This window comes from Scomber japonicus, chromosome 9 (assembly GCF_027409825.1).
Source record: "Scomber japonicus isolate fScoJap1 chromosome 9, fScoJap1.pri, whole genome shotgun sequence".
In the NCBI taxonomy this organism is placed as follows: Eukaryota; Metazoa; Chordata; class Actinopteri; order Scombriformes; family Scombridae; genus Scomber; species Scomber japonicus.
In genome coordinates this window covers 35,492,810-35,508,138 of record NC_070586.1, presented here as the reverse complement: position 1 = coordinate 35,508,138, position 15,329 = coordinate 35,492,810, and positions in this window count along the sequence as shown.

The window sequence follows — 15,329 nt, the reverse complement described above, 5'->3', positions numbered from 1 at the left end:
ATTGGGTGCAATTAGGACATGCAGGGACAGGGTGAACGAGTGGTCTAAAGAGAGAGAAGCAGTCAGAGATGTGCTGAAGTTTAGCAGGTGGAGTCCAAGCAATCGGCACATTTTGAAGGGGTCATCCCTATGTTCCCCAGCCTTATGTTCCCTCAATGATTTCACCAAACTAGGCCCTATGTTTCCTCAGGCCTGCATTTCCACAGCACAGGTATGGCAATCCATTCCCTAATGCACATAACGTGTTGTTGTCCCCCCATAACCCGTTTTTTCCCATCTGTGAAAATGCTTAAAAAGCAGGTGAAATTCTTTATTTTATTATTCAACTGAGGGAACAAAGGACTGTGTGAATATAGGCCTATATAGGAACATAAGACTGTAGGAACATAGGGCTGTAGGAACATAGGGCTGTATCAGAACATAGGGCTGTATCGGAACATAGGGCTGTATAGGAACATAGGGCTGTATAGGAACATAGGGCTGCAGGAATATAGACACGCTATCGTTTTGAACAGGCATGAGCAGTCTAAAGGGGAAATGAAACCCAACAATTCTTTCTAATTAAATGTATCAGATGTACAACCATGCATGCAGATCGTTATCTAACTGAAACAAAAAACCTTTCCAAATAAAAAACTTGTTCCAACTTCCCTGCACTAATTTCCCATGCCTTATGAGGAGTAAGCAGAGATGTCTTCCCTTCTGCTAACTTTTATATGAGTTACCAACAAAAAACTCATTTCAATTTGATGCATAGAATTAAGGATGCAATGCTTTATTTTCAGTTTCTCATTATGATGTAAGAAATAATTGTTTTAATAAGATTCCCTATGACACAAAATGTTGTAACAACATACCAACTTATATATACAGGTTGAAAACGTAATATCGAAAAAGAGATTAACTGTAGATGTGCATTGAGAAGATATGTGGTGAATGATTGTTGTAGGGAGTGAGTTTGGTCATAAAATTACTTGACTCATTAACAAACAAAGAGGTGGTCGATAGAAGATTTATTCTAGTGAATAAAAATGAAAGTCAGAAGTGCTTTTAGCAGGGAACCCAGCCACAGCTTTATTATTATTATTTATTATTTTATGAGCGCTTTTTCATAATCTATTGCATCTATTTTTGCATTCTATCTATATCTCAGTGAGACAGATAGATAGATAGATAGATAGATAGATAGATAGATAGATAGATAGATAGATGGGTATGGGTGAGATGTGTTTGGGTTTGTATGTGTGTATACTAGTGTTATGTGTACATATTTTATATTTTTGATGCTGCAGTTGGATTGCTCAAATGGAGTTTCATTGTATACTTGTAATGACAATAAAAAAATCTATCTATCTATCTATCTATCTATCTATCTATCTATCTGTCTATCTATCTGTCTATCTATCTGTCTATCTATCTATCTAAACTCTCCTGCCATACCAACACATGCTGTACATTGAGCACAGTTTACAGAGGTTGATTGTAACAGCAATCCATGGCAGTGGTTTTGAGCGAGTGAGTCATTGAGCAGTATGATTAACGACATTAAAAAAAGAAAACGTCTCCCGTCAAACAATACCTGCAATCGATGCTAAACACTCTGAAGTGTGGCTACACTGGAGCGCCCTGGTGGTCGAGTGGTTCAAGTGCATGCATGCCACATAATCGTAGTGTCCCTGGCCAGGGACCTATGCAGCAGGTCATTCCATTCTCTCTCTCCTGTTTCCTGTCAGCCTCTCTGCCAGCTAGGCACAAAAAAGCCCCCCCCCTCAAAAAAAATAAAAATAAAGTGTGGCTACACTACACACCTGTTACAGTATGCCAATAAATGCAAGTGCACAAAATGTGGAATGAGCATCGAATGAAGCACTCAATTGGTATCAGTATCACTTAAAGGGTATTTGGATTGGTACCGGTATCGTAGTTTTTTAAACGATACCCAGTTCTAGTAAGTGTACACTTGACATAATTGCACCTCCTCATCCTGGCTTGAAAAACTTGCAGTGGATTAAGCCAGGATGCACTGATGAGTGAGTCTGAATTCTGCTTAGTGATATTTCTGAAACCAACATATAACATTTACATGCGCATAAAATATGTGATTTGCATGTAGATTTTTTGGCATGTCTCAGACAGATTAATTTCTTTTTCTATAGAAAGTATACAATGTACAGATTCCTCTGTTGTGTGAAAACCTGTCATTAATGGATGCACAGACCTTTCAAAAGACCTCTGAGGCAGCTGTACACTCAACAGAAGCCTTAAGGGAACATGTATTTTCACTTCATGTCTTCACTGTGATGATAGCTATGTGCAGAGGATAATTGAACAGAACATGTTTGTATCTGCTTCAGCTCCCCTCCCTTTAACCATTCATGCTTCTATCATGCATCATTCATGCCCTGTAGCCATCACTAAAAGACTAACACACGAGGCAAATCTTTTGTAAGCTGCCTCCACACATACACACACACACACACGCATCAATGGCTGTGGAGCTGCTTCTGTGTCTTTCTCAGGGATGTCTCATCATATGAGCCATAAAAAAGTGTGTCAAAAGGTCACCTAAATTACAAGATAGTACATGGACTCGATATATCGGTTAGCCCATATTATCGGATATTGACCTATCACAGATATATCGGCATCAGAATATATATTGTCCGATATGTACCGATATTTTTTAAAGTTATATAGGGAGCATTTAATGTATATTTTATTATTTTTCTAATTCACGTTAAATATATATGTACATTTTTTGGTTGTATTTTTTTTGGTTATTTAGTTAGTTTAGTTAATTATAGTTATTTATAATGATTAACTTCCGAGTGTAGTTGACTGTTTCAGTGCACTGATGTCACTTTATACAATATACAATTTTATTGTCATGGTAAAATATCATGCCTTCATTACATATCTTTGTCACAGGTGTTTAATAACTATGTTAGACCTGGGTCTGGAGAGGAGCCGTTCATTTCCTCGTATTTGAGGCGGGATCATTGAATGTCGATCAAATGCTTCTGAACGCTACTGGACAAACTTACAGCCAATTTATTTAGTACACAATCTACTGCTGCTCGAACGGTTGCTGCACCTCCGTGGACGCCATACTGGATGTAAACAGAGTTGCTTTACGGTCGCCATCGCCTTGAGCCCGCCTCCCCATTCTGTGATTGGTTTCCTATCTCAGGCGAAGATTTTGTCTTGATGGCCATGCTCACATTCAGAGCGAAGTAGAATATCGCTTGTATAAGAGGCTCTACCCAGGCTAATCGTTATCGGCATCAGCCACAAAAATCCAGTACTGATCGAGCTCTACTTAGGTCATCCCTTGACTTTTCCTCGAAGCTCCCTCACCTGCTCAAAATGAGAATATGTCACATTGATTTATTTTGGTTTATTACTGGGAAGGTTATGATATTCCCATCAGCCTCAGCTCTACATGTAAGTTATTCTGTTCATCACTAGAGTCCCCACTGGTGGGGTCAAGACATAAATAAACACACCACAGTATTTACGCACTCAAGAACAGAGACACATGACATACTTTTTGTCCAGAAGAAGCGTGGCTAGTAAGCTAGCATAGCCATTTCTAGCTAAACTAAACACAAGTCAAACACTAAGCTCCTTACTGAGGGAGTAGCAAAAAGCAGATTCATATGGACTAAGAGGTTAAAATTAACAAATGGAACCATGCTAATATGCTAAACTGACATGATGAACATGGTAAACATTGTAATTATGATAATGTTTCTATATCCAAATAAATACAATTAATATACAAGGCAAAAACAATGCGTGCGAGCATTCCCAGATAGCATGCGAATATGGGCCACTTGAGGCAATGATCCGGCACTGTAGGCATTCTTCTGGCCCGGACAAAACAGACGTGAACCTAAACTGGCCCATGTAGTAAATGCTACATTTGGGCCAAATACCACAAAACGAATATGGCCCATCTTTGGCCGAAATATGGCAAGTATGGCAATGACTAATCCGGATGTGAGCCTAAAGAGGCCCACATATAAGGAAACATACTTAAGGACCCACCTTTGTTGAAACATATTTGGGCCAGTCTTGGCCGAACTGGTTTATTTGGTGTGTTTTTGGTTGACATCTGGCATTGTGATGGCTTGGTTATGGCCCACTTTTGGCAAACATGAGCGGACCGCCCAAGTGCCATCATTCCATGCTGTATGTGGGCCGGATGAACATGTCAGGTGTGGGCCAGATATGGGCCAAAAGAATTTTGCTATCTGGGTTGTAGCATGTTGATATCAGCATTTAGCTCAAAGTTATGTAGTGTGTATACAGTGTGTAAGCAATCAAGTTTAAACGTTACCTTCATGTTTATTTCATCTGTCTGCACAGTTGTTACTATTGGAATTATTCCTGAGAAAAAAGAACCTGTTGTGGAACTTCAGCAGAAACTCAGATACAGTAGTAACTTAATAACAACTGATTTCAAACAGTATCACATTACATGTTCAGGGTGTTTTCTGTTTGAATGACAGACATTCCACCTCTCCTGATAGTTTCGGGACTCTCACGCATATTGAGTGCGTATTGAGTGTCATGCATATATACATTTCTTTTAGCCGGACATTTCCTGATGTGATCCAAAGTTTACAAAAATGGAAACAAAATGCATCATTTTTTAAATGTTTGTGCAGCCGATACACTTTTTTTAAGCAAATGTCATTTATTTTGACCTGTGTTTATCAAAAAAAAAAAAAAAATCAAAAGGTTTCAAACATGTTGTACTCATTTTATAGAATATGATGAGTACAACATGTTTGAATTGATTTTTTTTCTCATGGACCATAAAATACTGATTGTGAATGTCTTTTAATCCAACAGAAGGATTAATTGAACATTTATGAATGACTGATGGGGAATTTATGAATGTGAATTGGTGTAGAGACTAATGAGTCAGAATATGAACAGTATGTAAAGGGTTCATATGAACTTGTCTTTGGTTATTTACCTTTATTTCCTGGTGAGTGTAGATTTGAAATTCTATACATGCAGTCATAAATGAAAAGACAGTAAAAGAACAGAAACAAACAGCACTCATGCTGAAATACAAAGCTTTCTAACAATGTTACTGCTTGATTTTGCTTGTCTGTGTCTGCTGAGGCCGTAGAATAATCACATTTACCACTAATTGGACAAATCTGTTTGTCCCTTCTTTCTGTACTTGATGGTTTGTGTGGGAGTGAATGGAGACTACTGTCAGAGTCTCTCCTGTGTGGCAGAAATGTTGTGGGAGTTCAAGGGCCGATATACATCCTGGAATGATGGATGCATTTTTATTCACATTGGCTTATGTGTCTGTGACAGGAAAACAGAAAACTAAGCTAAAGTTGGTCATAGAATCACAAGAAAAACACATTTTTCTGCTGAATATATCCAAAAGCTTTTCAGCAAAGGTTAAAAATCACTTTGCTGATGCAAAGTATTAATCTATGTTTACATCCAGCAGAGCACCAACTACAATCATGTGAGAATAAGCAGTGTCTCTCTCCACCCCCACATTATCATAGAAAATCATTTTGCCCTCATGCTGTAGTTATCTTTTCCAACAGTATGATGTTGTTGGCCTTTGTTCAAACTTCACGAGAAGAAATGTTCCTTGTCACTGAACCCACTTATCTCATTTTTACACTTTACATATTAAACAGTTAACCCTAGCTGATCATAGCTGACATTTTGTACCAATATTTATCTATATGCAAAACACTGTATGTCTTAAAATGTGGCAATATTTGTACCAGAAAATGTCATATTCAGTGTAGAATTGAAAATTAAAACTCGAAACTGTATCACAGACTGATCCACTACAAATACAAATACCAGAAGTGTTTTTTACAACAGTGACAGCTGAATTAGATGAATTACATTTTTGCACAGGCCTGTCTCTATGATAAGGTGCCTGGCTAAAAGGCAGAAATACCTTTACAGAACTGGTATGGTCAGGTTCCAGGTATTTTTCAGCATTTAACAGTTATTTGCACAAGATCTCTGCCAGTTTACAGACTCATAAAACCGCACTACCAGAGGTCCATTAAGTGGTCTGATTCTAGAGAAATGTCAAGTCATTTGTGTGCCTTCCATGTTTGTATGAATGGGCAGACAACTCATGGTTATGAAAACCTAGGTAACCTAGATAGGAGACATACCTGCAAGAAACTAACCAATAACAAGCACAAGACATAAGTTGCACAAAGGAAGAAAAACAGTAAGTTCTTTTTTTATTTTTAGTTTGAACTGAAATATGTATTATTATATTATTATTATAACTTCTTATCTTATTTTTCTATGATGGGCAGAGAGTTCTGTGTAATCTGAGATAAGGCTGCAGAAAAAGAGAAATATTATGGCAATCATGTTGGCTTTATGAAAGTTATTATGGCAACATGGCTTAATTCTAACCAGTTCATTCATAGCTTTTATTATTTCTTTAGATGTGTTGATCCTGTGCCAAATGTACATTGTGAGTGGTGAAACTGCTGACACATTTACAGTTGTGGTTGAACAATAAATCAGTAATTATTTTCAATACTCTTACTCAATCCAATTAAGAGTAAAACAGGTCTTGTCAAAAGCTTAATACAGTTTTATCACACTGAATTTAAAATGTCAAGGTCTGTGCATCAACAGGGAGGAGGTGGAGTGGGTCTCAAGTTAGCAAGCAATAATACACTGTGGGTACTAATGCTGTCTTATAATACGTGCATAATGTTTTACCGTACGGATATATGAAAACAAACAGGAGTCAAACAAAGATTAGATTGCAAAATATTTCCTTCCTTTATGACTCCTGAGTCACACAAGAGAACATCCTTATCTACCAGCACTGGTGGAGTCAGTCTTTATGTAGATGACCTTGTGTATTGGCTATCATCCAGAGCGGGTCAAGCCACTCCAATACAAAGCCTGGAAATCCTCTGGAGTAAAAGCCATGCTGTGTTATTTCAATGTACTGAATCCTGAGAGCAAACCTCTTTTGGAAGCAATGAGGATATCTCTCGATATTCAGGACTTCCCTTCTTCACATTATGAATGTATACCACTGCAAACTAAAAATCCTATGAGTTACATTGTCACTCAGGTAAATGTTGAATCAGATATCACACATCGGTAACTTAACATCACTCATATTGCAAAAGTCAGTACTGTTAAAGTCCTGTTAACATTACTGGTGCACATATTCCTGTCTAATCCTTTTTTCAGTACTGCATTATTTCTTGGTATCTCCTTCACAATACCAGCCACAACAGAGTCAGAAGACAAGTTTTTGAGATTCAACAGCTTGTGTGGTAGGTGGCTCACAGGACAACAGCTTCAAGCACAGCTTCATAGCGGTCGTAGTAAGCAAGTCTCAGTTTCAACTGTGAAGAGAAGACTTGGAGTTGCAGGTTTGACAGGTTGAGTTGCAGCAAGAAAGCCATTGCTAAGATGTCAGAATAAGAAGAAGAGGCTTGCCTGGGCCATGAAACACCACCAATGAATATGACTACTTAAGAATGGAAGAAGGTGTTATGGACGGATGAATCAAAATTTTAAATATTTTGTTCATCATGCAGGAGTTTTGTACACCGTTGAGTAGGCCAAAGGATTGTTCCTCAATGTGTGACATTAACTGTCAGATATGGAGGAGGAAGCATGATGGTCTGGGGCTGTTTTTCTGGATCCACGGTCGGCTACCACAGCATTCTGCAGCTAACCCTAACCCTAACCCTCCTACAGCAAGATAATGACCCAAAACATAAGTCCAAGCTATGCCAGAACTAAAACTTTTGACCGGTAGTGTATATTCCTAATTTTTTACTTACACCGTAAACAAAAGGTATCATAATTCTCTTCCTCGCAGCACACACGGCCCAAAGTTCAGTTCTTTTGACGAAGATTTGCAATTGGTTTAAATCGAGGGAGTCTCTTCCTATTGTAGCATGTCAACGTGCCTTCATGTTTCTTCCTGTACTTTGATTACTTGACTAAAGGCCAATCAATTGTTGTGGCCTTTTTTATCTTCATTTATATTCATTATCAGGTTTACACAGTGGTCCTTTTAAACATTTTATCACTAGCCCTTTTCCTACCAAAGTTAGTTTTGTGAAGTCATGTCAGTGTGTTCTGGCACATTCATTGTCACAAGTCCAAAGTTAGTTGGCCGATCAAAGTCGGGAAGCTGTCTTTTTGACGCAGCTATTACCCCCTGTTCCTTTTGTTTGTAATTTAGTGAGTATGTGTGTGGATATTGTGAATTGTCTGCTTCTGTCATTTTAGTTAGTAATTCCGACCTTTGTCTGAGCTTATCCTTCCTTTGCCCCTATTTTTATTTTGGCATGCTTTTTAGATGGGCTTGTTGAGATGTTTCCTTCTATCTTTCGGTTTATGGTATGCCCCTGATGGACCTTCCTGGGGTCACACCCTGCAAGTCTTCGAGCCCACTTTCCTGTTTGTGGACCACTACCAGTGTCCACGGCTGGATCACAGTGATGTAAACAGCATATCAAATAAATGTATGTGTGTATATACTTGCTAATCTTGCCTTTTTCTTTGCAAAGTAAGATATCAGCAGCTACAAGTCCAGCTCCTTCACAAACTCAAACATGACCCATCAAAGAGAGCACAGAAAGCCTCCTCACTGCCAATACAACTTTTTCGTGACTTTTTTTTTTTTATTGCAGTCGCTTCTTTCTCTTCCTTTTTAAATGTTTTATTTTTTCTGCTTGTTCACTGGGCTTTTAGTTAGTTGTCCATTTCCTACTAAGTGATCAATTTTCTGCTAACTAACCACAGTGCATTGTGACCTGCTCAACAGTCAGTCATGAGACTTGATTTTCTTCGCATTAAAATGACAATAATTATCAACATCTAGAGAGTGTGTCTATTTATGTGGAGCCCCACCAAAAAAAAGAATCAAGGGCCCCTGGACACTTGCCCAGATTGCTCGTATGGTAGATCTGGGCCAGCCAGTGTCCCTATGGGTCTCTGCTCTATCTCATCTGCTACCCTAACCCTAACCCTAACCCTCTGTTCTCCTGGAGCTCTACCTGGCTCTGGTGCCGTGCAACAATGATTTAAGGTGATACCAAACAGTCTTACCTTCAACTTAGAGAGCAGTTGGGGTATTAAGATCACATTAAATGGTTATTTCGGTTCTCTCACAAAACACATAAAAAGTAAATGGCTAGAGGTCTTTAATGATTTAATATCTTGATTGCGAACACAGAATAATATGAAGTACCTCATTCAATTATGTAGTAAATATAGTACATTGTTGATAATGTCTCAATGAAATAAAAATATCCCACAGGTCCGTTTTAGTTGGGGCCCCAGACAATTAGCTACATTGCCTACAGTATAATGATAAAGTCTGCCCCTGCTTCTGCCGCAGCTAGTCCCCCCCACCCCACCCCGCTACTTCCACCTCTGCCACCCACATCCTGGCAATAAAAGCTCTTAATCATCTCCACCTTCATCTGAGTCTGCATTGGGGTCCTCCTTATAAAACCATAACAAACACGCCTTAATCAACACAGATTGCTTCCTAAATCTACTCAAGAAAGTTATTATTATTAAAGTATAGGACTTAACTTAAAAACTAAAAGTCAGACTCATCTTTGTGTCTAGAGAAGTGTGTGTGTGTCAGTATGTGAGGTAACATACAGCATTTACAAGATCCCTCAGGGCTGGGAAAGTAGTCCATATAAATGTGTCACCAGGGAACCTGTTTTTTACTCCTAGATGCTCAGTATTGAATGAGCTGTAGAATTTGTTTGAAGCTGGAAAGCAGGAACTTACAGTATTCCAGTCAGAAGGTGAAGGTTAAAATACTGAGGCTGATTAAAAACAGGCAAAACTAATGTGAAGTCCATTTGAAAGTGAAGGGGCCTTAACAGTTTAGTGTGTACCTTGTAACAGTACCTTCATGACTTAACAGTGACAATGAAGTGAAATAAACATGAAGGGCACTTTCACACAAAGGGCAAACCACAGCATCACAAAGCAACAAATCAAAATAAGACCATTTTTCCCACATTTTATTTTATCATTTGATCAATCAATCAATCAATCAATCAATCTGTATTTGTATAGCGCCAAATCGAACAGGTCTAAACCATAGTCTTCAGGTTTTAATTTTAAAGAGACCCAACATTCCCACATGAGCAGCACTTGGCGACAGTGGCAAGAAAAAACAAAATTTTAACAGGAAGAAGCCTCAGGCAGAACCAGACTCAGAGTGGGCGGCCATCTGCCTTGACCGGTTGGGGTAGATGACATCAACACTTGACTGAGTGTTTTAGATGCAAGTGAGAGCTCTAATTTACATCAAAACTTTTACATAATAATTACTTATAATAAAACAAGTTTGGCTTGTGGAAATACCACTCTTGAACACAACTTTATATCTCATACTGCCTACATTGCTTGCAGAAGCATCTTTGTAGAAATCTAGTTTTAGCATCTTAAATACACTCACTGGCTATTTCATTAGTTACACCTGTACAATCTAAAGTTTATACATTTTCAGACTGAGGTGCATTATATTGACTGGTGTTCCTAATATTTTGGCCCTCTCATGTATATTAATGGAGTGGACAAAATATTAGGAACATTCAATATAATACACTACTACCACGCACTATGACCTCAGTAATAAACATAAGGTACAATTATCACATTTGAACAAAAAATGAAAATGTAGAATTGATAGCAGAGTTGTTGTATTGGATTGCATTAGATTAGCCAGTACATGTATTTCTGTTAATACAGTATAATGCATATATAACGCTTATTGTAACAATACAATTAATCATAGTATAACCAAACTAACCCATAGCCCATTTGACACTACAGATCATGTGACAATGCTAGGATTAAAACAGCATTCAAAAAGATGATTGTATCTTATTCAGTATTAGTTCTAGATGTCTTCTTGCAGGCATTATAGTTGCTGTTGCTTTATAATAACATAGATTAATTGTGTTGTCTATGGATTAAATGACATTTAAAGATGAACCAGAAAAGCAGGCTCTCCACTCCTGTTTGCACTTGCAATAGAACCACTTGTAGAAAGAATTACATCCAAAGGTTATAATATTTGGTGTTTGTTTGTGTTACATGATCATCCTTCTATTTAAGAATGTCTTCTGTTTATGCAAAACATCCCTTAATGAAAAGACATTATTGAAAGAGCACAATGGCTCAATGTATTGTTGCGTAATAGCAAGACAGACGTGGGTTGGGCCATTCTCTGTGTGAAGTTTTGTCTAGGCTTGTTATTTTTAAGTGTCTGGTTTCCTCCCACGCTCTATATGCAAATAAGGCATTCCACTGCCATTGCCCTGAAGCAAGGCACTGACCTCCAAGGCATTTGGTTCCCAGGAGCTTTACTGTGACACTTTACTTTACTTTATCTTGTTTAAAATGTGTTTCAAATGCAGTTTCTTCACTGAGATTCATGGAATATAACTTACCTGATATAAGTCAAAGTATTTGCATGTAAAAGTGAATGTAAGAGGTGAAGGAGGAGGTGAGCTGGTGACGCCTGGCTGGACAGTTTGCAGCTTTTAGTAGTTAAAATGTCTCAGCTGAAGCTTTGAAAGCATTCAAAAGCATTCTCAGACTCCAGTAAAAAACACAACACCCTGCTATTTACAACATGTACCATATAATTTACTTGTTGGGGATGTTTAGGAGGAGCTTTAGCTTTTCTATAGCATCAACAGACACATATGGAATAGCTGGAACATGCTGTACATGTATGCAGCAAAGAAATCCCACAGGTCTCTGTATTTTGTTGCTGCATCTGTTTTTCATATCCTGCTTTCAGTCAGATAAAAACTGACTGCTGATATTGTGGATAGTGGCATTTTTCAACAGTTCCAATTTACAGGGACTGAATAAAATGAAATATTGACCTAAATACAAACAAACAAATAGTTATGAAATAAAGTGATAGGTGTTGAAAATACTATGTTTACCACACAAACAGCATAAAACCTTTACCACATTGAGAGTACATTACCTTACTGAAAGTGGAAATTTTGATTTGATGAAAACTTGAAAAAGGTAGGCTTCACCATCTTGAAAGGTTCTCCTGCTGCTACTGGGCCAAATAGACTAGAGCCCGACTGATATATCAGTCAGTCGATATTATCAGCTGATATTGACCTATCACAGATATATCAATATTGGCATGTATGTTGACTGATATGTATCAATATTTTTTTTTATATAAGACAATTTATGTCTTATATATGACAATCTATTTATTTAAATATCCTTTTTCTAATTTAAGTTAAAGTTAAGTTAAATATATGTACATGTTTTTTGTTTTATTTATTTTTGTTATTTAGTTAGTTATAGTTAATTATAATGATTAAATTCCCTGTGTAGTTGTAGTAGTGTACTGTTTCAGAGCACTGATGTCATTTTATACGATATACAACAAGTTTATTGTCAAATGGTAAAATATCATACCTTCATTCCATATCTTTGTTACAAGTGTTTGATAACTACATTTAAGGGATCAATGCAAAAAATGTATGTTTATGTACATATTCTTTATATATAAAATTATCAATATCAATTTTTACCCCTTCATATCGGTATCGACATCAAAAATCTAGTAGTGGTTGGGCCCTAAAACATACTGTCAACAAATCATTTGAACAGCTGTTAATGAATGGAGTAACTGCAGCTCACAATCAGTGGTGTTTCATGCTATTCTATAAAGTCTACTGTGTTGCAATACTAGACTATCTGCTTCTGTGAGTTCTTAAGCTGAAACAACAGGTGGCGTTAGTGAGCAGGTAGTCTACTGCTGTACTTCAGCCTCTGTGTGTACTCTTAGAAATTCTGCTGTTCCTGAAAAAAATATTTAATGTAATGTTAAACCAGGCTCCATTAGATCTAACTTGTAAAATCATGCTAAAGTCACTTTATGTCCAGTAAAGCCAACTATCAATGCTTCTATCAGCTGTACTTCTGGATGACAACTGACAAGACATTAAGTCGTAAATGCTGTAAATTAAATTCAAAGCAGGCTAATAATTGGTTCTGCAGAGACAGCGGTGCACCTGAAGCTGAGCGACCACAAATGTCACTTCAGATACTGGACAATAACCTTTATGAAACTTCTTTGGAATTATATATGCAAATGCAGCTTCACATGGCAACAAAATGAGATAAGCAAATATCTTTACAGCCTTTCATCATTACTATTTCCACATTTTATTTTACATTTAAATGATGTCAATATATTGAAAACAGACGATTCTCAGCTCTTCAACTGGTGCAGGTAAGAGCTGACACACATATACAGTAGCTGTATACAGCATCAGTAGGCAAATAGCATCAAATAAGCCACCTTTACTTTGTGATGATTTCAATATCAATACATTGAAAACAGAAGATACTGAGTGTTTTAGATGATGCAGGTGAGACCTGACACTCGTATACAGTAGCTGTATACAGCATCAGTAGGCAAATATTATCATAATGGGTCTTTCATAATTCACATGAAAACTTTGACATCAATTTTCACAGATAATAAAATAAGTTCAGCTTGTGTAAATACCCCTCCTGAACATAACCTTACATCTCATACTGCCATAACAGTGCATGTGCTGAAATGAAGTCTTAACAAAACCTACAGTACCATAAATGACATTTTAATTTCATTTAGTGTGAGTTCTTACATTTTTTTTTTAATTCCACAACTTGAGCCAATTAGATCAGAACATTGCATACAGTTTAGTTTATTGTAGTTTATTGTAGTTAAGTTTAGTGTAGTTTTGTTAAGTGTAGTGTTGCTTAGTGTAGTGTAATGTAGCGTAGCGTAGTGTAGCATAAAGTAGTTTAGTGTAGTGTAATGTAGCGTAGTATAGTGTAGCATAAAGTAGTTTAGTTTAGTGTAGTGTAATGTAGTGTAGCATAGCGTAGTGTAGCATAAAGTAGTTTAGTTTAGTGTAGCATAGCGTAGTGTAGCATAAAGTAGTTTAGTTTAGTGTAGTGTAATGTAGTGTAGCGTAAAGTAGTGTAGCATAAAGTAGTTTAGTGTAGTGTAACATAAAGTAGTTTAGTTTAGTTTAGTGTAGTGTAGTGTGGTGTAGTTTAGTTTAGTTTAGTGTAGTGTAATGTATTGCATTGTAGTGTAATGTAGTTTAGTTCAGTTTAGTGTAGTGTAGTGTAGTTTAGTTTAGTGTAGTGTTGCAGTGTAGTGTGGTGTAATGTAGTTTAGTGCAGTTTAGTGTAGTGTAGTGTAGTGTGGTGTAGTTTAGTTTAGTGTAGTGTAGTGTGGTGTAGTGTAGTTTAGTTAAGTGTAGTGTAGTGTAGTGTAGTGTATTGTAGTTTAGTTCAGTTTAGTGTAGTGTGGTGTGGTGTAGTTTAGTATAGTGTAATGTAGTTTAGTGCAGTTTATTGTAGTCTAGTGTAGTGTGGTGTAGTTTAGTGTAGTGTAGTGTAGTGTAGTTTAGTGCAGTTTATTGTAGTCTAGTGTAGTGTGGTGTAGTTTAGTGTAGTGTAGTGTAGTGTAGTTTAGTGCAGTTTATTGTAGTTTAGTGTAGTGTATCGTAATGTAGTTTAGAGCAGTTTATTGTAGTTTAGTGCAATTTATTGTAGTTTAGTGTAGTGTAATGTAGTTTAGTGCAGTTTAATGTAGTGTAGTGTGGTGTAGTGTAGTTTAGTTTAGTGTAGTTTAGTGTAATGTAATGTGGTGTAGTGTAGTGGAGTTCTCTTTTCTCTTTGGTGTAGTAGCGGTACTTCCACAGCTTTCCTCTTGTCTTCTCTTTGCTGGTTGTTGTACTCCGGCAATGTGTCGCCACATACTCAAAAAATTAACATAAAACCGACCAAATATTCCTGTTAAACCTTACTACTAGCTAGCTCCATTTGCTGTCTGACTGACTGACTGAACGCTAAGCTGATGTTGGCCGTTATTGCAGAACAGTAGACCTGCTGTAGCTATAGTCTGTGCGTTTTACTGTCTATGGCATTAATGATGAAAGTCATATAGTGAATGGCGAGTGACCAAAATATTTTATTATTTTATATTGTATTATTTTTACACCCATTTGGCGAGTGCTAATTTTAAACTTTTGTGTGTGTGTGTGTGTGAGTAATAAAGTGCATCTCTAGTCTCGAAGTGTAACATGGGGAGTTATTTTTACCCAAATGACTATTCAAATAAGTAGTGAGTCTGTTAGAATCTTTTTACTAATAAGAAAAAAAAGATACTTGCCCTCAGATACAATCCTAATGGTGATGTAAATCAACAGAAGCCAATTGAAATCTACTTGTTTTTTAAAAATGAC